A 22,875-nucleotide genomic window follows, 5' to 3' on the forward strand; every position below is an offset into this window, starting at 1 on the left:
AATCTATAAAGAACTTATAAAACTCAACACCCAAAACCAAATAATCCAATTAAAAATAGGCAGAAGACATGAACAGACATTTCCTCAAGGAAGGCCTATAGATGGCCAACAGACACGTGAAAAGATGCTCAACATCACTCACCATCAGGGAAATGCAAATTAAAACTACAATGAGATATTCACCTCACACTTCTCAAAATGGCTAAAATCAACAACAAAATGGCTAAAATCAACAAACTACAGGTGTTGGTGAGAATGTGGAGAAAAAGGGGCTCTCATGCACTGTTGGTGGGAATGCAAACTGGTGCAGCCACTGTATGGAGGTTCCTCAAGAAGTTAAAAATAGAACTCATGATCCAGCAATCGTACTTCTGGGTATTTACCCAAATGATACAAGAACACTAATTCAAAGGGATACATGCACCCCTATGTTTAATGTAGTATTATTTACAATAGCCAAGATATGGAAGCAGCCCAAGTGTCCACTGACTGATGAACGGATAAAGAGGTGATGTATGTACATACAAAGGCATACAGTCATAAAAAGAATGAAATCTTGCCATTTACAAGGATATGGATGGGGCCAGAGTATTATGCTTAACAAAATAAGTCAGAGAAAAACAAAAAGCATATGATTTCACTCATATCTGGAATTTAAGAAACAAGCAAAGGTCAAAAAAAGAGAGAGAGAAAGAGACAAATCAAGAAACAATTAGAATAAATAGCTGGTTACCACCGGGGAGGTGGGTGGGGGATGGGTGAAATAGGGGATGGGGACTAAGGAGTGCACTTGTGATGAGCACAGGGTGATGTATGGAAGTGTTGGATTACTATATTGTACACCTGAAACTAATAAAACACTGTATGTTAACTACTAGAATTAAAATAAAAACTTGAAGTCTTTTTTTTTCTTTTTAAGATTTTATTTATTTATTTGACAAAGAGAGCCAACGAGAGGGAACACAAGCAGGGGGAGTGGGAGAGGAAGAAGCAGGCTCCCAGCGGAGGAGCCTAATGTGGGGCTCGATCCCAGAAGCCGGGATCACACCCTGAGCTGAAGGCAGACGCTTAAAGACTGCGCCACCCAGGCGCCCCTTAAGTCTTTTTTTAAAAATTTTTTTTATTTATTTGAGAGAGATAGAGAGAGGGAGTGTATACAAGCCGAGGGACGGGCAAAGGGAAAAGGAGAAGCAGGGAATCTCAAGCAGACTCCTGCCGAGCTCAATCTCACCTGAGCGGAAACCAAGAGTCAGCTGCTTAACTGAGCCACCTAGGTGCCCCCAGTAATAGCCTTATAGTAGCAGATTAATTATTCTTGTTTTTAACAACTTCTTAAGCGCCATACTGCATTCCTGAGGCATTTCACCCTTCCTTTCTACTACCCAAGCACAAACTGTGGTGTAACTTTCTTTATAAACACGACAATACCAAAGAACAAGGGTTAGTTTCTATTCGTGCCAATGAAGGGGCATAACCTGTTAATAATAAATACTCATACAAAAGTAGGATTTTAGTTTTATGAGACCCAAAGAGGATCAATTATCAATGTCCTAAATTTCATGAATGTTTTTGCAATTCAGATTTTTTTTTTTTAAGATTTTATTTATTTATTCGACAGAGATAGAGACAGCCAGCGAGAGAGGGAACACAAGCAGGGGGAGTGGGAGAGGAAGAAGCAGGCTCATAGCCGAAGAGCCTGATGTGGGGCTCGATCCCATAGCGCCGAGATCACGCCCTGAGCCGAAGGCAGACGCTTAACCGCTGTGCCACCCAGGCGCCCCTGCAATTCAGATTTTTAAACTTAAACATAATAGGACTATGTGATCATTTTAAAAAATTATATCAGTGTATACACCAAACTTTTTTGCCATTCATTTAATAAAATTTGAGCGGTTGGAGCGAAAGCAGTAAACTAAACAGACATGGTCCCTGCTGCCCTCATGGAGTTTAGATTCTAGGGAAGAAATTTTTTAAAAAAGTAATGTATATGAAACTTTATATTGGTTGGAGGTTGTGAGCGGTAGATAATAATACTCTTTCCATATACCTGTGTTGTTTGATTTGTTCCAACCAACATACGTTACTTTGTAATAAAAAAACACAAAGTAGCAAAGTAATAAAAGATGGTAAGTTATACATACTCATTATAGAGAAATTAGAAGATATACCTATGTACATAGAAAATAAAGTCTGGCTGGGGGCACCTGGGTGGCTCAGTCTGTTAAGAGGCTGACTCTTGGTTTCAGCTCAGGTCATGGTCTCAGGGATCAAGCCCCTCATCGGGCTCTGTGCTCAGTGGGGAGTCTGCTTGAGGGTTCTCCCTCCCCCCTCCCCCCATCCCACATCACCCTCCCACCCAATTGCATGCTCTCTCTCAAATAAAATAAATAAATCTTTAAAAGAAAATTCTTGTCTGGGGCGCCTGGGTGGCTCAGTTGTTAAGCGTCTGCCTTCGGCTTGGGGCGTGATCCCGGCATTCTGGGATCAAGCCCCGCATCAGACTCTGCTGGGAGCCTGCTTCTTCCTCTCCACTCCCCCACTTGTGTTCCCTCTCTCACTGGCTGTCTCTGTCAAATAAATAAATAAAATCTTAAAAAAAAAAAAAAGAAAAAAAATTCTTGTCTGTCATTCTACCATCCTTATATCACTTATTCACATTTTGATGAAAATTCTCTTAAACTTCTTTCTAGGACAGTGATACATAAGCATGTATGTAATATAAACATACGATTATATTTCATGCTGCTTTACCGCCTGCTTTTTCCATTTAGTATCAGAAATATTTTTCAGGATGTGTCCAGATCCACAGTATTATTTCTAAATAGTGGCTTTCTACTTTATGGTAAGGTTTAAGACACACAATAACTGGCATTGTCATTTTTTTCTACATTTAAAGTTCATGGATTATTGAACATTACGTGAATTAAAAAACAGGTAACTCTTCAATATAACAGGTCTGTGGGTTACTTAGGACTCAGCATTAATTAAGATTCCTGGGCCAAAGACGGACACCTAGTCAAACGAAGTGGCAAACTCATTTTTACTTTTTACTGCAAACTCCTAACTTCAGAGAACTTTCCCACTTCACTATGGTCTCACGCCACAAAGAAATTAATGTATGTTTTTAATACATATTAAAAAATAACAGTATAATAAACTAAGACAAAACCCATGAAATCGAGTTAGTTTAGTTCTCTTTAATAGTGGGGCTTAATTGGGGGGGGATAAGGAGGCAGATGATGATGTTCAGAAATTAGAAAATAACTTCTATGGATACTTCAAAGCTTTAAGTGAAGTTAGTAGAACCAAATCTTTATTACATTAGTCACAATTAAAATGTATACTCACAAGCTTCCTTCTCCTTCATACTGTTGTATCATTAGCACTTCTCACACTGATTAGCAAAGACTGAGGCTTTTTTAATCTCATAAACCAGAGATGAGAGAAAGGGAAAAAGAAGAGATATTCTGGTAATACTACTACGTAAGAGTAGAAGTAGAGGAGGGAACGTAAGGGACTTCTGAAGTATGTATTTAGAATTCATGATGGAATCACACTTCAATTAATCTCAATTGTGAATGAGCAAAGGGAAGAGAAAGTCAACTGCATGATTCTCCAGGAAGAAAAAGACAATTCAAGAGGCACCACTGCTTTAGGACACCTTAGTCTTAAAGACCGTATCAGAAACAGGCAAAAAGATAGTACAGTTTCATTCCAAATTCACATATTGATGTAATAAAAGTATTTAGTAGTTAATAAAAATGAAATTTTCATTTAATGACAACTTCCATAATTCTAATTTTATCTAATACTAAAAATCTACTCTAGCCCACCAATATCTTCATTGTTTTTCTGAATACATCATGCCACGTGGACTTAATTTCCTCCATGACATCTTAGTGCTTCTTATGTTGCATTCTGAAAACTCTAAGATACTAAACTGTATGTCTCTTTCTTTCTTTATAAGTAACTATTTCCTTAATTAGTTTAGGTGTGTGCTTTTAGATCATGAATTAAGGACAAAGGCTATTCCTACTACTTTAAAAAATTTAACTTCCTACCACCTCCAAAAGTCAGCATTAGATGAACTTCAAGGAATCTGATTTCCCCAGTTTTTGAGAAGCAAAGAAAAATATGCAACCAGGAAAAATCCTCCATATTATGTTATGCTTTCTGGACCTAGTGCCCTATATAGTCAAAGAGGCAGAGAAGTTTTTTTGTTTGTTTTTGTTATTTTTATTTTTTAGGAAGAGAGACTGGGCATGAGAGAGGGGGGAGAAGGAAAGAGAAATTTTAAACAGGCTCCACCCCAGGACCAAGCCTGACTTGGGGTTTTATCTCACAACCCTCAGAACATGACCTAAGCCAAAATTGGGAGTTGGACACTTAACTAAGTCACCCAGACACCCCTTGTTTGTTTTTAAATAAAGAAGAAAAATTACTGAAAACAATTTTTGGCACATAGAACCTAATCTAATCAGTCTCACTTTCTGAGTTACTACTACACCAGCAGATCGTGGCTTCTGTAATGCTTCATTTTTGCCGGCTTCTCACAGAGAAAGGTTGGCTATTGTCCATGTTTAGGCCAAGTCCTGTTCCTTTTCACATGCTAATTTATATCTTGCTTGGGCAAGAGTTTCCAAATATAAAACCATTTCACATTTTATAAAATAAAGAATGTGAGTAGTAGCAAAGAAGGGGAAGTTGGGAGGCTTTATCCTTCAATGGCAGGTTCTGCTTGGCAGAACTCCAGGTTATATTCTGGAATACCTGTATATGTTCTGTTTTTCTTCAGCAATCCAAAAATATATTCACCAAATCAAGATCTAAGTGGGCCACTTCAATTTATTAATTTAAGACCCATCTTGTTCCAGAATCTAAAAAAATGTAGTTAGATTAAAATTACAAATAGATGTGTTGTTAGGGTTGTGTCATTTATATTACTTTGAATATGCATGAGTATATGAATGCAGTAGGTGGTATTTCTGCTAGAATCTACTTCACTTCCAGTATTGTGAACCCTAATGGGAGCATAAACGTATTACAATTCTTTAAAAGATAAACAAAGAAGCCTTTTCTTTTTCTTGCAGAAGGCTGAGTTTAACTATTCACTGACAGAAATAATTAACACTATACTTACTTTCACGTAAACAGATCTTAAGTTTTGAGAACTACAGACAATGTAGTAATATACTAACATTTCATTTCAAAGCTTTATTCTCATTCTAAAAGTTCTCAAACCATATTTTAAAATATATATTCCCTCATCCCTTCCTAGTAACTGCTTGTACACATGGTAATTCTTTAATAAACATCCCTTGAATGAGTATGAACATTATTATGCTAACTTTGACCCTCATTATCTCAAAAACTAAGTTGTTTTGTTTTCTTGTTTGTTTCATCAGTAACAGACAAACCACAGAAGAGTATAAAATTGAGTACTGTTTGGCATTAAATCATTACCCACCATTCTCAAACGTGTATTTGCAAAGTCTTTAAAATTTTACTTTATTTAAATTCAATTAATTAACATATAGTGTATCATCAGTTTCATAGGTAGAGTTCAGCACCCAGTGCTATCATTACATCACGTGCCCTCCTTAATGTCCATCACCCTGTTACCCCATCCCACCTTCCCCTGAGCAATCCTCAGTTTGTTTCCTATGGTTAAAAGTCTCTTATGGTTTATCTCCCTCTCTTATTTCGTTTTATTTTTCCCTCCCTTCTTCTATGCTCTTCTGTTTTATTTCTTAAATTCCACATATGAGTGAAATCATATGGTATTTGTCTTTCTCTGACTGACTTATTTCACTTAGCATAATACACTCTAGTACAATCCACATCATTGCAATCGGCAAGATTTCATTTTTTGATGGCTGAATAATATTCCATTGTATATATATATATATATATATATATATATATATACACACACATCATCTTCTTTATCCATTCATCTGTCGATGGTCATCTGGGCTCTTTCCATAGTTTGGCTATTGCAAACATGCAAAACTTTTTTAGAAAATATTCATAGGTGCTAAAGATGTAGCAAAAAGAAGTCAGCATTTATTACCTCAAAACACACTACAGTTAAACTTAAATATGGGACGCCTGGGTGGCTCAGTTGGTTAAGCATCTGCCTTCAGCTCAGGTCACAATCCCAGGGTCCTGGGATCGACTCCCGCATCGGGCTCCTTGCTCAGCAGGAGCCTGCTTCTCCCTCCGCCTGCCACTCGCCCTGCTTGTCTCTGTCTCTGACAAATAAATAAAATCTTAAAAAAAACCCCAAAACTTAAATAGCCTTCTTAATTGCTAACAAGACTATATAGTCTTTTAAGATAATTATCAGTTCCTTTATTAGAAATATACAATTTTCAAATAAGTGTTTTATTTTCCTGGAAACTACAGTAATTATTAAACCATTCGTATTCCTTCTACTAAGGCTACCAAGTAGTACTCTAGGTGACACAGTAAATACAAACAACATCATTACACAATCACAATAGAAAGGATGTGTCTTGGGCGCCTGGGTGGCTCAGTCGGTTAAGTACCTGCCTTTGGCTCAGGTTATGATCCCAGTGTCCCGGGACTGAGTCCAGCGTCAGGCTCCCTGCTTGGCGGGGAGCCTGCTTCTCCCTCTCCCTCTGCCCCACCCCTCCACTCGTGCTCTCTCCCTCACACTCCCTTCTCTCACAAAAGAAATAAATAAAATCTTTTTTTTTTTAAAGATTTTATTTATTTATTTGACAGAGATAGAGACAGCCAGCGAGAGAGGGAACACAAGCAGGGGGAGGAAGAAGCAGGCTCATAGCAGAGGAGCCTGATGTGGGGCTTGATCCCACAACGCCGGGATCACGCCCTGAGCCGAAGGCAGACGCTTAACCGCTATGCCACCCAGGTGCCCCAAGAAATAAATAAAATCTTAAAAAGAAAGGATGTGTCTTGCTTTCATTTTTATTTAAGTCATCTCTACACCCAGTGTGGGGCTCAAATTCATGCATGATCAAGACTCGCATGCCCTTCCAACTGAGCCAGCCAGGCACCCCAAGGATGTGTATTTCTAATCTCCAGAGCAGGTATTTCAAACCTGAATTCCACTGACCCCATTAGGGATTCGCTCAGCTGAGCAAAATAAAAATGAAGCTCTGAAGATGAGATTTGAAGCAATTTGAAGCACCTTTGCTGATATATCCAAAAGAGGGCAAGAAAGTCCCCCAAATCAATAAAGACACCCCCTATTCCATTTAACTTATGGCATTTAAGAGAATTTGGGGGGGGGCGCCTGGGTGGCTCAGAACTTTGGAAACCATAATTTTAAGTTATATAAACATATACCTCCTGAATACAAAGGAAAATTATTCTGCCCAAATTTGTAGAAATCATCCTACTAGGACTTAGAATATACACACAAGCATTTTTTCCCTATCATTTGTGAGGTCAAAATTTATGATTTAGTGTACAAAAGTCAACGGCTGAGTAATTTACATAAGCCTGAGATATCATGATTTGTATGCTATATTCCATCACAGCTTCTGGCTAACCATTCTTATATCAGAACAGACAATGTAGGGGCGCCTGGGTGGCACAGCAGTTAAGCGTCTGCCTTCAGCTCAGGGCGTGATCCTGGCTTTGTGGGATCGAGCCCCACATCAGGCTCCTCTGCTATGAGCCTGCCTTCCTCTCCCACTCCCCCTGCTTGTGTTCCCTCTCTTGCTGGCTGTCTCTGTCTCTGTCAAATAAATAAATAAATAAATAATAATAAAAATCTAAAAAAAAAAAGAACAGACAATGTAAGAGTTAGGAGGAGTTAGGAACAGAAGTTCTTAGCCTCTTTGGTGTCACAGATTCCTTTGACGATTTGGTAAAACCTGTCATTATTCTTGTTAGAATGAGGTTTTTAAATGCATAAAATACAAACATATAATTGTCAAAATATATTTTTAATTGATATATGCTTTTTAATTGATATGTGCTTTTAAAAATAACAAATTAGATAAGATCTAGTAGTAGGTCTAATAATCACAGTAATTTTGAGATAATGGTGAGTTTAAACAATTTCAAGATGGCTGCAAGCACCATATTATATGAAAATATGTGATTTCTATTGATGACAAAGTCACAGATACTGCTGAAACTACTTATGGCTTGTTACCTACATTCATAGTTGAAATAAATCTAAATTTTATGTAGAAGCTAATGAAAAGATGTAATTTTTTTTCTCCAGCAAGTTCAGCGACTCCCTGAATTCCATCCACCATGGAAGCCCAATCTGTGGATCCCAGGTTAAAAACCCCTGATACGGGAACAGAAGAGAAAAAGTAAACGTAAGAGTAAAGGAAGAGAAGAGAAGAGAAGAGAAAAAGTAAAAGTAAGCAGAGATAAAAGTAAAAGCTTTGAATCTCAAAACCATATAAGGCAACTTAAAAAAGCCCTGTTACAAGTACACTTATCATGATGAACACTGAGTAATGTACAGAATTGTTCAATCACTATATTGTCTATCTGAAACTAATATAACACTGTATGTTAAATGTATTCAATTTAAAATAAAAACTTAATTAAAAAAAAAAAAGCCCCATTGCTATCCAAAACAGTTTAACACACTAGGGCAGAATTATCAAGCTTTCACTCAATAATCTTTGGTGATTTACACAGTAAGAGCAAAATCAAAGGGAAGAAATATTTTTCAACGATCGAATATGCAGCTTAAAATGCTTATACATTGAGTAATTTCTCCTTTATATGAACACTAAGTCATCGTAATCAAACCAGATTAGAGTCAACAATATTATGAGCTGTGATTAGTAACGGAGTAGTACAGACAACCAACAGAGCTGGATCCTGCTTCTTCTGCATAAATGGTCAGTTGTACTCCTCAATAGCTTAGCCCTTGCAGCCAGTCTCCCTGTTGGTAGATGTGAACTTGTGCTGTCATTGTGTGTACTGTGACCCCAGAAGAGAAATCACCATTTCCTTAGATCATTATTGTTGTTTCATCACTTCTTTATAGGACACCAGGGCTCAAACATCTCAACTATACTAATCTTGGCATACAGATCCATTATAAAATGGATCCTATGACCAGGAAGAGAGAAAAAAAAATTACAGGGAAAAAAGCATGGAGAAATACTTCAGTTTGTCAGTGCAAGTTAAAGGAAGAATAACCTACAACTCAGAAGGGTAACTTGGACTCACATATTGAAGACTTAAATCTATCCAGACAAATATTAAATTTGGTAGGCACTAGAAAGCCATGAGAAGATTTTGTTTAAAGAAATGACATGATCAGAATTGGTAGCACTTTACAGAACAGACTGGAAAAGGGAAATGGCAATGATATAAGGTACAAGGCCACTGCAACAATCATAGCAACAGCCAAAACTAGGGAGTAATGATAAAATGAAAAGTGGGGTGGGGGGGGGGGGAAATGGACACAAGAGATGACAAAGAAGAGAAGCGTCTGGCACATAATTGCATGTGCATGTGGGAGGGCAGGGGGTCCACTAGGGGAGTATTAAGATGACTCAGAGGTTTTAAGCCTAACTACCTGAAAGAATGTAGTCAGAAAAAAAGACTAGATTTGAGGGATGACGGGAAGTTGAGAACAGGCAGAAATAATGAACCTTAGGCAACATTTTAAGTTTGAAATGCCCAAGAGGTAATTACAAAAACAGATTACTAATAAGAGTAATCAACCTCTGTACTTAAGGAATTTAAAATCTATATTCTGGTTACAGCATTTCTACCAGAAATTCCCCAAAAACTATGGGAACAAATAAGCTCTTCAAGAAAGAGCAGAGTAGACCAAAAGAAACCCTATCACTGTAAGAATAGAAATTCTAAATATTCCAAATACTAAAAACCATCTGAAATGTTAATATCAAGTGCTAAAAACATTTTTTTTTAAAGATTTTATTTATTTGACAGAGAGAGCCAGCGAGAGAGGGAACACAAGCAGGGGGAGTGGGAGAGGAAGAAGCAGGCTCCCAGCAGAGGAGCCTGATGTGGGGCTCGATCCCAGGACTCCGGGATCAGGCCTGAGCCGAAGGCAGACGCTTAACGACTGAGCCACCCAGGCGCCCCAAATGCTAAAAACATTTTAACAAAATACTGGCTTTTAAAGAGGATGTACCTTGATACATTTAAATACATTTCTCCAAAAAAGATAGTGTCTCAATCACATATGATATTGTGTTAAAACATACAAACTTTAACTTGCCCTTACTACTTAAAAACCGGTCGAAAGGTACAAACTTCCAATTATAAGATAAGTACTAGCGATGTGAGGTACAACATGACGACTATAGTTAACAATGCTGTTTGATATGTATAAAGGTTAAGAGAGTAAATTCTGAGTTCTCTTCAGGAGGAAAAAAATTTTTTTTGCTTTGTATTTTATCTAGGGAGCTGATGAATGCTAACTAAACTAATCTGTGGCGATCGTTTCACAATATACGCTAGTCAAACCATTATGCTGTATACCTTAAACTTACACAGCAATGTCAATTAGATCTCAATATAAAACTGAGGGGAAAAAAAAAAACCCACTTCTCTCTAGAGATTTTCTAGTTAATCAATTAAAGAATGTTAGAGAGGGGCTGGGGTGGCTCAGTTGGTTAAGTGCCTGCCTTCAGCTCAGGTCATGATCCCAGAGTCCTGGGATGGAGCCCCACACTGGCTCCCTGCTCAGAGGAGAGCTTGCTTGTCACTCTCCCTCTGCTCCTCCCCTGTACTCTCTTTCTCTCTCTCTCTAATAAATAAATAAAATCTTCAAAAAAAATATTTTATTTATTTGAGAGAGAGAGAGAGAGAGAACATAAGCAGGGGGAGTGGCAGGTAGAGGGAGAAGCGGGACTCCATCCCAGGACCCTGGGATCATGACCTAAGCCGAAGGCAGATGCTTAACTGACTGAGCCACCTAGGCGTCCCTAAATAAATAAAATCTAAAAAAAAAAAAAAAAAAAAAAAAAAAGGAATGTTAGAGAATTAAAGGCCATTTGCAAACCGTTAATGAAATAACGGAACCAAGCCATTAATATAGCAGAATCAGAGATAACCAAACATAGGCTTCCTGATGGAAATATACATCATCACCTATGAATTATATTTGTCCTCTCCTCCACACTGTCTCTACTCTCAGAAATCAAACCTGAACTGATCTAAGCATGCTTGAAGTCTTCAACCTAGCTACCAATTTACAGGAAATACAGGGAATAGAGGGACACGTTGAACTAAAACGTTAAACTATTCCAAAGGGACACAGTCAACAAAATCCAGAATGAGGGAACTACAGGAAAAATAACCTGGTTCCTTCAGCAAATAAATTATGAGGAGAAAGGGGGAAAACGTAGATTAAAAGATAAATCCACCAAATGTAATGTGTGACTGTGTTTGGATCCCAAATCAAACAAACCAATTGTTTAAAGCAACCTGGCGGGGGTGGTCGTGGTGCCTGGGAGGCAGAGCTGGTTGAGCGCCTGACTCTTGGTTTCAGCTTAGGTCACCGCATCAGGGTGGGTAGTAAGATGGAGCCCCCAGTCAGGCTCCGTCTGCACTCAGCATGGAGTCTGCCTCACTTCTCCCTCTGTCCCTCCCCACCATGCTTTCTCTCTCTCTCAAATAAATCTTTAAAAATGAGAAAACAACAACAAAAACCACCACCACCACCTAGGGGTATGATGCCTGGCTGGCTCAGTCAATCTAGCATGTGACTCTTGATCTCGGGGTCTTGAGCTCAAGCCCCACGTTGGGTGCAGAGCTTACTTAAAAAAAAAAAAAAGACCCAAAAAAACCAACTGAGGAAAATTTGAATACTGCCTGGTTATTTGGTTATGTTCATTTTTACAGGTGAGATAACAGTATGTGGTGATTTTTTTGAATCATGTCTTTTAGAGATACACTGAAATATTCATAGATGAAGTAATTATACACATACGATTTGCTTCAGAATAACCCAGCAGGTGTCGGGGAGTAGAAAAGGGTATAGATGAAACACTGGCTCTCAACAGTGTTTGAAATTTTTTGATAATAGTTTGTTTAGAGGGAAATAAATTAGAAAAAAAATCACTATCAGTAACACCAACAGAACTACAAAGAGGACAGGAATGGATTTGTTTTATTTCCAAGACTTACAACATGAGCAGCCCTGGGCTAGTCATACAATGTCTTAATTGCCCCCACTGGTTAAATGGAGACAAATATCATCTAATAAAGCCACAAAATCATATTTGGTCAAGCTAGAAACCTCGGAGATACTATTAACTCTGGCTGCCCCAGTTTCCCACATCTGATCCCTCACTGAATCCTGTGTGCTTCCCCCTCTTCCGTCCTCCCACTACTGTTCATCACTGTGGTCTCACACACTCCCAACAGCCTTCCTTCAGCCTGTTTCCTACAGTGTATGCAGAGTGAAGTTCCTAAAATGCAAAATACGATCCTCAACTCCACTTAAAACCCTTAAACTACTTTTGATTAGCTTCAAGGCAAGAGTGCTTCCTTAAATTTTTAACCTAGTCCCTTCCCGCATGCTTTAAAATAACTTATAAGGCCTTCCATTATCTGATATTATCTACCTCTCCAACTTCCATCTCTCCCTACTTTCCCTCCTCCCTCTTATGCTTTAGCTTTGGTAAATTCTTGCAGTTTTTCCAATGCATGCTGTACTCTGACTGTAGCTTCAGCATTCATGGCTGGAATGCTTTTTCCACCATCACTTCCTGGCCTAGTTAGCTCCTAACCTTCAAGTCTAAAAAGTTAAGTAGCATTTCCTCAGAGACGCCTACCCAGATTGCTTCTATACTAGGTTGGGTGTCTTCTCATAAGTACAGAACACACTATTTCGTTCCACAGGAACCTGTACTTCCTCTATTGTATCACTCAATATTTGTTTATAAAGAGTACTTGTGGTAATCACTGTTACCCGTCTATATGCTCTCCAGTTAAACTACAAACTCCAGGAGGAACAGAGCCAGAACTTGTTTATGGCTGAATCCTAAGTCTCTCATAGTGCCTAGCAGCTAATAACAAATTGCTGAATACATAAATATTCACAACTCTCTGGTCTGTTTTTCTCACCTCTAAGTTCCATCTTCCTAGTCTTCACCTGCAACAAAAACAGACTGGCCATATAGTCGTTTACAGGGACCTAAATCCTACACAGGGATGCGTTTTAAAGTGGACTGAAAACACAATGGGCATGAAGGACATAAATTGGGAAAAAGTCACTCACAATATCTATTTTATACTAAAATTTAATTTATACTAAATTAATTTATATCCATATTAACAATTTTACAGAAAGCTCAAGAGTGCCAATCTGATTAAACGGGAGTCAAAAGACACAGTAATTCCCACACACAAGTTTTCACACCTAAGATGTTAAGTCACTTCACTTCTCCAACTTCAATTTCCTAATCTATAAAATTAGGGAATCTGACTAGCTGGTCATTAAGATCTTTTCCAGGCTTAATATTATATGCATTAATACTGAAAAAATAAAAAGGCGTGTAAACTAGTGAAACACTATCAATTGGTTTCATCCTATGACCTTTTTATCCTTTTTTAAAATCTGTTTAGGGATGTGATCGCCTATTATGTTAAGCTTACAACCAAACCTTTAAACCTATTCAGCTATAAAAATCTCACAAAATGCTCTCCAGACCATTAACTTGCATATTTAACAAGAGTCACTGCAATATGATTAAAGAACAGCATTTATCTAAACCCTAAATTACTCAAGTATGTTAAACTTTTAAATAATACTTACCCATTGCCTATATTAAAGGCTGGATGTCTTGAACTCCTGATATTTTCTAAGGCAATTTGAAGGCGAAGTTGTACTCCAGGGCATAAGACTTGGACTTTTAGGTACTACTTAATGCCAAACTAAAAAGCTGAAGATACATTAGTCTCTAATTCACTCAGAGTTTCTGGTAAACGACACTGACATTGTTTATTAATGCCTAATTCCTAGTCATACTCTTCCAGACTCCCACACAATTCAGAGTTCACCCTATCACGACATTCCACTAGTTACTAAGCCCACATTGTTTTATCAGGCACTGACGTGTACGCATTTTATTTCGAAACCGGAATAACTTTTGAAAAAAAAATTTTCAAAACTAGTTATGGTAAAGAGTCACTTTGTAAACATTCTACTGTTATCGGCAGGCGCCTAGTTTGTAAGCAAACGCTGGAAACCCAGCTCAAGTAGAAATCCGGTTGTTTCTTGGTTGAAAATAATTACAAAGTAGTTTGGGCCACTGCCTTTCACACCAAATAAGTCGTGACAAAGAAATGCTAAAACGCACGTGGGAAAAAAGGATGTACTTGGAACAAAACGACTGCATCTGACCAAGTGTAACGCTATCCTTCAGATTCCTCCCCACAGGGCCGCCTTCAAGACCAGGAGCGCGAGGGCGCTACAGTCGAGGTTCCGCAACCACACGTTGAATGACAAAGAGTTCCCGTCAGCACCCGTCCCGGAGTCTGCCGGCTGCACTGCTCCCTCCGCAAAGTGCACTCGAACCCTGCGGTCACGTCTTGGCTGCGGGGACTGCGGCTCCCCAAACCACTCTCGCAAGACACCAGGTGGGGCAAGGATTGGCTGGCCGAGGTTGGGGCGGGCATGCCACGAGTCCAAAATAACTCCCGCCCCGAGTCCCTTCCCTCGGAGCAGAACGCGGCCAGGAGAGCGGGGAGGCACCACGTGAACCAGCCCCACGTCGTCCCTCTTCCAAATCAGAAGCATCTCTTGAGGAGACTCGTGAACGCTAGGGGAAAAGCTACTTCCCCAAGGTCACCGGCACCCAAACCCAACTCCCCGGCCAGGCCGGTGGCCCGCACCTGAGTACGGGGCCGCAGCTCGGCGGGGCGAGGCGCTGTCCCCACCGCCTCAAGGTCTCCTTCCCCAACGCCACGCTCCGGGGCTACGCGGCTGCCCGCGGCCACGATGCCCCTGCCGGACCGCCTCCCTCCCCCGAGACTCAGGTCTGCGCCTCCGCACGAGTCTCCCTCCCATCCGCCAGGGCGGCAGGGGCACGGCGGGATCCGCGGCCAGCGCCGCCGCCGGCCGTTACCCAACTAACCGTTATGCGCGGTTCGCGCCGCCAAGCGTGTACGTGACACGGCTCGAGTCCCGCAGGGCCCAGGCTCCAGGTCGCGTCCTTCGCCAGCCACCTCGTTCGCTCGCTCGGGCACCACGCGGCCGGCAGGTCACGTCGCAGCTCGCCAGCACTTTGTCGGGCCGGGACCGCGGGGCTGCCTTATAATCCGCCGGGGCCGGAGCATGCGCACAGGGGGCGGAGTCGGTCCTCCCGGCCGCCGCCCCCTCCCCCCGCAGTACATACGCCCGAACCGAGACTCGCGCCTCCACACGCTCTCAGGCGCGCGCTGGCGCCCCCTCCCCGCCACGTGACCGGCGGCCCGGCACGACCCGCGCTCCGCGCCCCCGCTATGCGGCGTCCACGGAGCTGCTGCGCTCCTCTGCGGAGCTCGCCTTTCGGGTCCCCAGTCCGAGGAGTTCGCAGTGACCTCCACGCGTGCGGGGCACCGGCGCCGGCCTCCCCCTCAGTCTCTGACAGAGAACAGGGAAAAGCCGCCAAGGACGGATGGGGCGTACCCCCGGGGGCCTGACTCAGGTGTGGGGGGCGACGGGCGCGCGGAGGAGCGGGGAAGCGACGGGAAGAGGAGGGACGGGACAGGGTGTGAATGGACGCGGGGCCACCTGGGGCTCAGGAATAGGCTGAAGGGGCGGGCGGGGTGAGCGCGGGCTGTGGCCTCCGCAGAGTTCAGTGAACTCGGGGAAGTCACTCAAACCCTCAGGGCCTGTTTCCTGTTCTCTAAAATGGCAACAGTAGTAGAACCGACCTCCTGGGCACTTTTGGTGGTTTTGATGAGAGAACTGATGGAACTTTCTTAATACAGAGCCTCCCCTGTGGCATTTGATGAATGCTGGGCGTTAAACACAGAAGTCGGCACAGAAGAGCAGGTCAGAGGGTGGCGACTGGTCCCTAGGGAGGCGTGTATGTTGGAAACAATGGAGAAATGAGAATGCAGAGGCCAAGTTTTTATGGACGCTGAATGTTCGGGACAAGATATAAGTAGAGCTAGCAGTTTTGAGGGGCTGATTATATACTTAGCAGTTCACCTGAATTATCCTCATAACCTTATGAGGTAGGTAACTATTGTTAACATTTTACAAATAAGGGGCTTGAGGCTCAGAGAGGTTAAGTAACTTTCCAGAGGTCACATTGTAAGTGACCAACATCCAAAGTCAGACTTCAGAGCTTGATTTTGTTCTAAGAGCTATTGCAGGTTCTTGAGCAAGTCCGGACACTGCAAGTGTATCAGCAGTTTAGGTGATCAGCTTGAATAATCATGAGGTGTCTCTTATGTTGGCTTTTGGGAAATACCAAAAATGTATAAAGGTCCCTGCCTTCCACAAGTTTACAAGTTCTTTGGAGGGATTGAGTCAGGCAGAAGAATCAGCCAACATTTGATGACCACTTGCTGTTGGCCCCAACCCTGCCCCCTCTGCCCCTAATTTTCACAGCCCTGTGAGGTTGGCCTTAAGGTTTTGTCTTGCAAATGAAGAACTGAGATTGAAGAGTGGGGATTGAGGGTTCTGGTTCTGAGATGTAAATGTGCTTTCGCTTCACCTACTCTGCCTCGGTTTCACACAAAGAAAGTTTTCAGTAGTAGTTCAACACCTCAGAAGATGGTACAGAATATATGGCCAAGCACTGCGTATGAACAGGAACTGCTTTTCACCTTTGATAAATGCAGAGAATTAAGGCAATTCAGGCCACCCCGGTGGCCAGGATTTAGAACAGCAGGGCTTTAGGGTTGTTAGGGTGGATGGTAGGAGAACTGAGTTACGGAGACAAAATGGGACTGGTTCAGGCATGAGCTTATCAGGGCCAGAACTATAGAATGTAGTGGGAAGTGTTAGAATAAGTTGATTCTCAGGAAACTGGAAAAGAAGGCTTATATAGGAACAGAGTGGGTAGGTTTATAATAACCTGGGAGCCAGGTCTCAGTCCAATTTTGATACTTTGCATTTACAAGCTCTGTATCCTTAGGCAAATTATTTTCTCTCCAGGCCTCATTCCCTGCTCTGTAAAACAAGGATAGTACCTACCTCAGGGTTTTTATGATAATAAAAATCGTATTTTACTTAAGTGTCTGGCATATAATTAGCATTAAGTAGTTGTATAACCATGGAAAACCATGAAACTGAATCCTAAAGATTAATCCTAAAAGCACTTCACTTGAATAAACCCCATCCAGGGCCCTGAGAGGGGCCATAACAATGTGTTCACAGGATCATGTTAGCACTTTTGTATTCCTTTTCTTGAAAATATCCACCAAAATTGTGTACGCCTCAGGCTCCACAAAATCTGGATCTGCTCTGAGTAGGAACTGTAGTGTTGTGAAAAGAGTATAGACTTTGGAATCAGAAGGTTTGTTTCCATAACTTATTATCTGTGTTAACTTTGGACAATTAATTCACTGAACTTTTCTGGGCCAGCCAGGTAATGAAGATAATATACACCAGCTTGAGCTGTTGTGATAATAATCAAATAAGAGTATTTGCAGAAGGGGTTGGTAAAACTTGGAAAGCACTCTACAAGTGTTTGTAATAGTATTATAATTTGTTCATAAAGTGCGTAAGGGAAAGATCAAAACCAAGGGAAAGGTTCTCGGCTTAAAAGCAGAAATAGGATGGGTAAGCTGGCAAAACTGATGAAATGATACAGGTAAAATTCTTGCTTTTCTCCAGATTTCTTCCTGATTGATCCATGAGACGCTGAAGAAATAAACTAGTAAGCACAGGATCAGAAATTTAGAGCTGAGAGGAGGTTTTACAGAATGGAAATTAAGGCCCAGAGGAGCTAACGTTTCTAAGGCTGCTCATCTAATAAATGGCATGATCAGAAGAACCAGATCTCTAGGTTCTAGGTTCTTCTACTGTACCAAGTGTGGGGTTTTTTTTGTTTTTCTGTTTGTTCTTTTTTTGAAAGGCTGTCTTTTTTTCCCCTTAAGATTTTATTTATGTATTTATTTGAGAAAGAAAAAGAGCCGGGGGTGGGCGTCGGGGAGCAGAGGGAGAGGGACAAGCGGACTCTGTGGATGAGGGTGGAGCCTGACCCAGGCTGGATCCCAGGACCCTGAGATCTTGACCTAAGGCAAAATCAAGAGTTGGTCGCTCAGCCGTCTGAGCCACCCAGGCGTTCCCCAAGTGTGGTTTTTAAGATAAAAGCATTTCATCATGGAGTCTTTCAAAATCATTACATCAAAACCAGAGAAGGCAGGATGCGCTTTAGTGGCTTTCAGCTTTAGAATGAAATTCCCCAGATTCACTTTCCTGTTTTAAAGGCTGATAGACTGGATGATACATGGGTAATCTTCTGTTGGCAAGCTTGTTAAGTGAGCAAAACTTCTGAAGATTTTAAGGTAAGGGCTTAACCTCAGAAATTAGTAATGGGATGAGAAATGCAAATGCAAAAAGTTTGAAAATTAATAACAGTTACTATTTAAGCTAAGTTACCCAGTTGTTTATCTAGAAAAGGAAAATAATAAGAGTGTATTTTCTCTGGAATTCATATATTCCACTTATATTCCCTTAATTATTCATCATTTCTGCATTGGAAGATGCTATTATCCTCATTTCACTAACACCAAACCAGGAAGGGTTTGTTTTTTTTTTTTTAAAGATTTATTTATTTGACAGAGAGAGAGCCAGCGAGAGAGGGAACACAAGCAGGGGTAGTGGGAGAGGAAGAAGCAGGCTCCCAGCAGAGGAGCCTGACGTGGGGCTCGATCCCAGAACTCCAGGATCACGCCCTGAGCTGAAGGCAGACACTTAATGACTGAGCCACCCAGGCGCCCCAGGAAGGGTTTTTTTTAAAAACTCAATAATAATTGATTAAGAGTACTTCCCCACTTATAATTTATAATAACTCAAAGGGGAGTATGGAAAATGAAATTTGAAATTGCTTTTGTACCATGTATGAATAAAAGAGTTTGCTAAGCAAATACCTAGCATAAAGAAGATGTCAATGCTAAAAACATTCTTTAAATTAGAGAACTCTTGGGGCACCTGGTTGGCTTAGTCAGTGGAGCATGTGACTCTTGATTTCTGGGTTGTGAGTTTGGGCCCCATGTTGGGCGTAGAGATTACTTAAAAATAAAATCCTGGGGTACCTGGGTGGTGCAGTTGGTTAAGGTCCAGCTCTTTGTTTTGGGCCGGGTCATGAGATCCAGCCCCGTGTCAGGCTCGGCCCTCAGCGTGGAATCTGCTTGTGATTTTCTCTCCCTCTCCCACTTGTGTGCGTGCATGTGCACTTTTTCTCTCTCGAAGGAACAATCTTTAAAAAATAAAATAAAATCTTTGAAAATAATACTAGTGAACTCTTTCAGAACATCTTCTCTAATTTTATGTTCTGTATTGGTGTAGTCCTGCTGCATCCTGAGGGCCAAGTCTGGATCTAAGATGAATTTGCTATCGTTTGAAGGAAGACTAACTCAGTGTTGGTGAGATGTATGTATTTCAAGCCTTGCCCTGAGCTCTCCCGGTTTTTCCTTGGCTCTTCTTGCTCTGTTTTGACCTTTCACTTACCTCACCAGCCTGCAGTTTGGCATCCTAATCAGTTGGCTTCTTTGGTTCTCTGCTGGCAAGAGATGATTTGGTTAAAACAGTCAGAACAAACTGCCACATATGAAGAGAGCCTCAGCAATTTGGTAGAAAACAAAATTGCTCTCAATAAAAATTCCTCAACATGACAAATTAGTAAAAAAAAGATTATATCCAACTACTGATTTTTATGTGTTTGGTAGATTTGGTGGCCAGAGATTTGCTTTTCTACTTCTTTGAGTCTTTGAGAATTTTTTTGTGAATAAGTATGTGTTTTTCAAGGAATCATACTGTCCTATGTTTACTAGTACACATGTACTAATTGTAATTACACGTGTACTAATTGTAATTACATGTGTAGTAATTGCGTGTGCTAATTGTTTTCTGCGTTTTTTTTTATATTTGCAATGGCTTTGATAGTAAGGGACATTGACATTTTTTATTTATTTTATTTTATTTTTTAAAGATTTTATTTATTTATTCAACAGAGATAGAGACATCCAGCGAGAGAGGGAGCACAAGCAGGGGGAGTGGGAGAGGAAGAAGCAGGCTCATAGCGGAAGAGCCTGATGTGGGGCTCGATCCCAGGACTCCAGGATCACGCCCTGAGTGGAAGGCAGATGCTTAACCACTGCACCACCCAGGCGCCCCCTACATTGTTTTTTTAACAACTGTGTGCAATTGAGATTAAAAAGCCCAATAATTTGGGGGAGAAACTTAAAAAATTATGATAAACTCACGCTAATGCTTAAAGACTTTGAAGTCTTAAAAGACTTAAAGACTTTAAAAGTTGCAGAACAATCCATCTGGGTAACAAGTACCAAGAGTATTCCTTTTGACCTGTTTATCCTCTAGTTCAATTTGATTCAACCAGATTACCTGAGACTCTCTTTGTATATGGCAGAACAATTCCCATACCCTCACTCCATTCCTGGTCTGATAAAGCGGTGTTCTGCTTCTTATTTCTGCCAGCACAGAGACAGTTTTGGCCTCTGCTCTTTGTAACCTATATCGTTACTTAGAATCTTGCCTGGCAAGCATTCCTTCTAGGCATGGTCCTACACACTTGCCAGACTGTCTGCCTCCTTGACCCTGGCTTACCCTAAGCTCCTTCCTTCCTTTTACTCTTTCTGCCTCCTTCCTTCCCTCCTTTCTTTCCCATCTTTAGTATTCTAGGCAGATGGAGTGGAGATTGGAAATAATAATAATGATAAATTGATGATACTGCGATTTAGGGAGTGCTTATTACTATATGCCAGGCATTGATCTAAGCACTTTACACATATTAACTCATGTACTACTTATAAAAATGCTATGAACTAAGTACTGTTATAATCCCCATTTTACAGACAGATACAGATACAAAAGGTTAAGTAACTTGCTTAAGGTCACATAATCAATATTTTCTGGAATCATCAGGAAGTATTCATCATTTCGTTCTCACCAAAAATACATGAGCAGAAATTGTCATTTATAACTATTAATACCATAGGAGATTAATCCCTAGAGTTTGAAGGCCATCTTGGGAAGATCCTGTTCTAGTTTCCTTATATCCCTCGTAGGGCTAAACAATCTTGAGAAAAGTTGTTGGCCACAAAATCTGCCTTTGAAACCAGAAAATGCACTGTAGGGAAGAACTACTCCCTGCTTATCTGAATTTGGGATAGTTGTGCTCACTTCTTGTGTTCATAAGGCACTTCTAGGCACTAAGTTGGGGGTAGAGATGTTGGGACATGTTTTTTAAAGCTTAATTTTAAGATCACCTGTATTCCAGGAAGTTCTGGGTGTCCTGGCCCCCATACTCTATGCTGTGAGATCTTTCATTGTGAGAACTTGGACCTTATGGCCCCTACTCAACAGCAGCAGCAGGCAGTTGGAACTCCTGAACAGCTGTACCTCCAGCCTGATGTGACTCAGAAGAGTGGTGCATGAAATGAAGGAGGCCTCTTAGATCATAATGACTAGCTTTATGTATCCACCTGCCTGGGTAGCCAGACTGGGTGTTCTAACTGGACCTTGATGCTGCTGTACTGGTGAACAAGATAAGGCTTAAGTAAAGCATGAACTCAATCTGTGGTGACCTTTGAGAACCGTGAATCTGCCACAGTGCCCTATGCCATACAATATCTATGATGCCTGTACCCAAGTGAGGTCCAGGGGCTACCAACCCCACTTGTGAACTGTGTATTAAAAGGATGAAGCCTCCTCCCTCCCCCCACCTTACCTTTTTTTAATGCTTTTTTATTATATTATGTTAGTCACCATACAGTACATCCCCAGTTTCCGATGTAAAGCTTGATGATTCATTAGTTGCGTATAACACCCAGTGCACCATGCAATACGTGCCCTCCTTACTACCCCGTCACCAGTCTATCCCATTCCCCCACCCCCTCCCCTCTGAAGTCTTCAGTTTGTTTCTCATAGTCCATAGTCTCTCATGTTTCATTCCCCCTTCTGATTACCCCCCTTTTCTTTATCCCTTTCTTCCCCTACCGATCCTCCTAGTTCTTATGTTCCATAGATGAGAGAAATCATATGATAATTGTCTTTCTCTGCTTGACTTATTTCACTTAGCATTATCTCCTCCAGTGCCGTCCATGTTGCAGCAAATGTTGAGAATTCGTTCTTTCTGATAGCTGAGTAATATTCCATTGTATATATGGACCACAGCTTCTTAATCCAGTCATCTGTTGAAGGGCATCTCGGCTCCTTCCATGATTTGGCTATTGTGGACAATGCAGCTATGAACATTGGGGTGCATATGGCCCTTCTCTTTACTACGTCTGTATCTTTGGGGTAAACACCCAGTAGTGCAATGGCTGGGTCATAGGGTAGTTCAATTTTTAACTTTTTAAGGGACCTCCACACTGTTTTCCAGAGTGGCTGTACCAACTTGCATTCCCACCAACAATGTAGGAGGGATCCCCTTTCTCCACATCCTCTCCAACAATTGTTGTTTCTTGCCTTGTCTATCTTTGCCATTCTAACTGGCGTAAGGTGGTATCTCAGTGTGGTTTTGATTTGAATTTCCCTGATGGCTAATGATTTTGAACATTTTTTCATGTGTCTGTTAGCCATTTGTTATGTTTTCATTGGAAAAGTGTCTGTTATATCTTCTGCCCATTTTTTGATTTGTTTATTTTTTTCTCGTGTATTGAGTTTGAGAGGTTCTTTGTAGATCTTGGATACCAGTCTTTTATCTGTAGTGTCATTTGCAAATATATTCTCCCGTTCCATGG

At 41.0% G+C, this 22,875-nt stretch overlaps 1 protein-coding gene and 1 long non-coding RNA gene across 5 annotated transcripts in view; one reads left to right on the forward strand and one right to left on the reverse strand.

The window, feature by feature from the left end:
* SLC16A1 (solute carrier family 16 member 1) overlaps positions 1–15,305 on the reverse strand; it is a 44,229-nt gene extending 28,924 nt beyond the window's left edge. For 2 of the 4 annotated variants that reach the window (XM_034654126.1, XM_034654125.1), the window contains exon 1: positions 15,087–15,305. The gene's annotated coding sequence lies outside the window, so the exon portion shown is untranslated. Of the gene's footprint in view, positions 1–13,765; positions 13,871–15,086 lie in introns of those variants that run through there. The other 2 variants (XM_034654124.1, XM_034654127.1) reach the window with 2 other exon arrangements.
* Positions 15,306–15,649: 344 nt separating this feature from the next.
* LOC117801034 overlaps positions 15,650–22,875 on the forward strand; it is a 27,039-nt gene continuing 19,813 nt past the window's right edge. The window contains exons 1-2 of the long non-coding RNA XR_004623357.1: positions 15,650–16,173; positions 19,460–19,543. This is a non-coding gene — a long non-coding RNA (uncharacterized LOC117801034). The remainder of the gene's footprint in view (positions 16,174–19,459; positions 19,544–22,875) is intronic.

Source organism: Ailuropoda melanoleuca, chromosome 2 (assembly GCF_002007445.2).
Source record: "Ailuropoda melanoleuca isolate Jingjing chromosome 2, ASM200744v2, whole genome shotgun sequence".
Classification (NCBI taxonomy): Eukaryota; Metazoa; Chordata; class Mammalia; order Carnivora; family Ursidae; genus Ailuropoda; species Ailuropoda melanoleuca.